The sequence below is a fragment of the Sorex araneus genome, chromosome 1, assembly GCF_027595985.1.
Source record: "Sorex araneus isolate mSorAra2 chromosome 1, mSorAra2.pri, whole genome shotgun sequence".
In the NCBI taxonomy this organism is placed as follows: Eukaryota; Metazoa; Chordata; class Mammalia; order Eulipotyphla; family Soricidae; genus Sorex; species Sorex araneus.
The window spans coordinates 85,692,414-85,695,310 of NC_073302.1; positions in this window are offsets into that span (position 1 = coordinate 85,692,414).

The following is a 2,897-nucleotide window of genomic DNA, read 5'->3' on the forward strand; positions in this document are numbered from 1 at the left end:
GTCACATTTGTCTAACCCAATAGCTGTTCATAAATGGAATAAGAAAACCAACCCTGAAAAAAGAATCACCTAATGAAGTCCAGTTCAAATTGCAGATATTGATTAAGTTTGTACCTGTTCTGCTAGTCATCAAAAGCTACTTTATATAATGTCCTAAATTTTACTAGTTGACATGCTGTGAGCTTTCTATATGAACCACATCTTCAACATGCATATCTCTTTAAAAGTAGATGCTCTGAAAATCTAGAGCTGACGCACCAATGTCACTCCCTACCTAGGCATCACTATTTTTTTTCAAAACTTTGTCCATTATTTTATAATGCAATCATATGCATTTTTATATTTTCCAAGATATTCACATAGACTACTGTAAAATTTGAGATAAAAATTTTCCACATATAGAAGCATTTCTCCATTAATTAAAATTATGTACAGAGGGAGCACTTTTTAATATCTATAAGTTCATCAATATTTCCAGTCATATTAATAATCCAAATGTTTATTTACATATTTTCATAGTATAGGATGCATCTGGATTTCTCAAACCAACATTTTTAGTATTAGTCAGGTCCACATGCAGATCAAACCACCAATGTCTTCATAAATAGTCAATTTGTGGGATAATAATAATAGTATAGCTCATATATGTGCTTCTTCCTTAAGATACCAATTGCAATGAAGGACTACTACAGAGTTCTGATGTTTTCTGGTGACACTGGAAGAAAAGGGAGATCCTATCACTGATGTCATCTGGTTTTTGTTTGATGTAGAGATGAGAATGCTGAGATGTCAGTCTTGATGTCTGTTTGTTAATATGCACCAGCACTGGTACCCTTATACCTGGATCAGAAAACAAATATATGGAACTGAAAGTGGAGGTGGAAAAAATGCTTATTTCTTTGTTACAGCTAGTTCTGTAAGCCTAGTGAAAACCCCCAGTTCTGGCACCCATGATTTGGGGCAGCTGTGGCGTCAAAGATGCTGCATGGTGCTTCTCTGCCTCCATAGCCTCTCCTCTCATCCAGCTGTTATGTGATCAGTTAAAAACCATATGAGGCTGGAGCAATAGCACAGCGGGTAGAGCGTTTGCCTTGCAGACTGGGTTCGATTCCTAGCATCCCATATGGTCCCCCAGCACCACCAGGAGTAATTCCTGAGTGCAAAGCCAGGAGTAACCCCTATGCATTTGCCAACTGTGACCCAAAAAGACCCTATATATGTGTATATATATACACACATATATATACACATATATGTATATACATATATGTATATATGTGTATATACATGTATATACATATATATAGGACGGATCTCCTTTTTTTACCATTAGAGAATTTAGAACACAAAATTTTCAAATTACTCAGTGCTGTCTGCCTCAAAGACTCATAATTAGAGAATCATAAATACCTCTTTTGATTGTGCATATTCAAATCACACAGTATAGTGCTGTTTGACTCCTTGTATTTTTGAAGAAATGAACAGAAAATTATTTGTTTTAATAAATAAGACCTCTTAGAGAACCCAATCACACAGCCATGCTCAAGGCCACTCTCCCCGGTCTGGTACGAGTCTCACCTATGGAGCAACCTGTAGAAAAACCCAGGTATGTGGGACCGATGACTAAGATCTCCAAGTTTGCTCACAATGGGACTGTGTCTCCTCCCCCCAGATCCCCAGTTTTCCAGTAGCTTGGCAATCACACTTACAAACTGCCTTCTGCACCATATAATCTCATCAATGGTAAAGATCCAGAGATTATGAAATAAAGCTCCTGGAAGAGAGTGACACAGAATGCTCCAACCTCGAGCCAGGCTGTCCTCACAGGGCAACAATGAGGGGGTAGGTTGAGTTTCCGTCCCAGGCCCAGTAGAATTTCAGCAACCAAAAACCTCCAGACCGAAACCACAGCAATGCTCAAGTCCACTCTCCACGAACTCAAACAACCCTCACCTACAGGGGAACCTGCAGAAAAAGACAGGTATGCGGGACCCATGACTGAGATCTCCAAGCTCTCTCAGAATGGAACTGGGCCTTCTCCCTCTAGCTTCCTAGTTTTCCAGTAGCTAGGCAGTCCACACCCAGAAACTGCCTTCGGTGCCATTAATCTCATTAATAGGCAAGATCCAGAGACTATGAAATAAAGCTCCTAGAAGAGAGCAACATAGGATGTCCTAAGTATGTAGCCGTGCGATCTCTTACACTTAGCCCACTAACGTATCAAAAGTAGCACACATTTGTTTTGGTTTAATATATGCTTGTAATCTCTTATACAAGGGCTTAAGTGCCTACAGGATGAAATACAGCAATCTTCACACACTTTCCTCTTATGTAGTGGGAAGGTGCATGGTGGTGGGATTGATGTTTGAATATTATCTGTAATGAACAATTGTGAACAACTTTATAAAAATAAAATAAAATTTAAAAATAATTAAAATAAAAATAAGACCTCTTAAAGGAGTCCAAAACACAATTCTGAAAGTTTTTCTATTGGTATTTCTATAGGTTGAAAAAAAATAGTCACTGTTAGAGCTGGAGCAGGTAGGGCATCTGTCTTGCAGGAGACTTAAATTGTGATTCAATTCTTGTAACTCCATATACTCATATGGGCAGCACCAGAAGTGATCCCTGTATACAGAGCCAAGAATAACTACAGCAGCTGGACATTGCCCCAAAACTCAAACCCAAACCAACAAAAACTGTCATTATTAATCTTACAAAGATAAAAGTACAAAATAATGCATTTGCTATATGAAAATCAGATCAACTGTCATGAACATTTTTTTTAAAAATTTGTACTTAATATAATCATCAGTTACACATTTAGCCAAATTGAGGCAAAAGAAAATGAATCTACTGCTTATAAATGTAAACATGTCTTTATTTAAACAGATAAA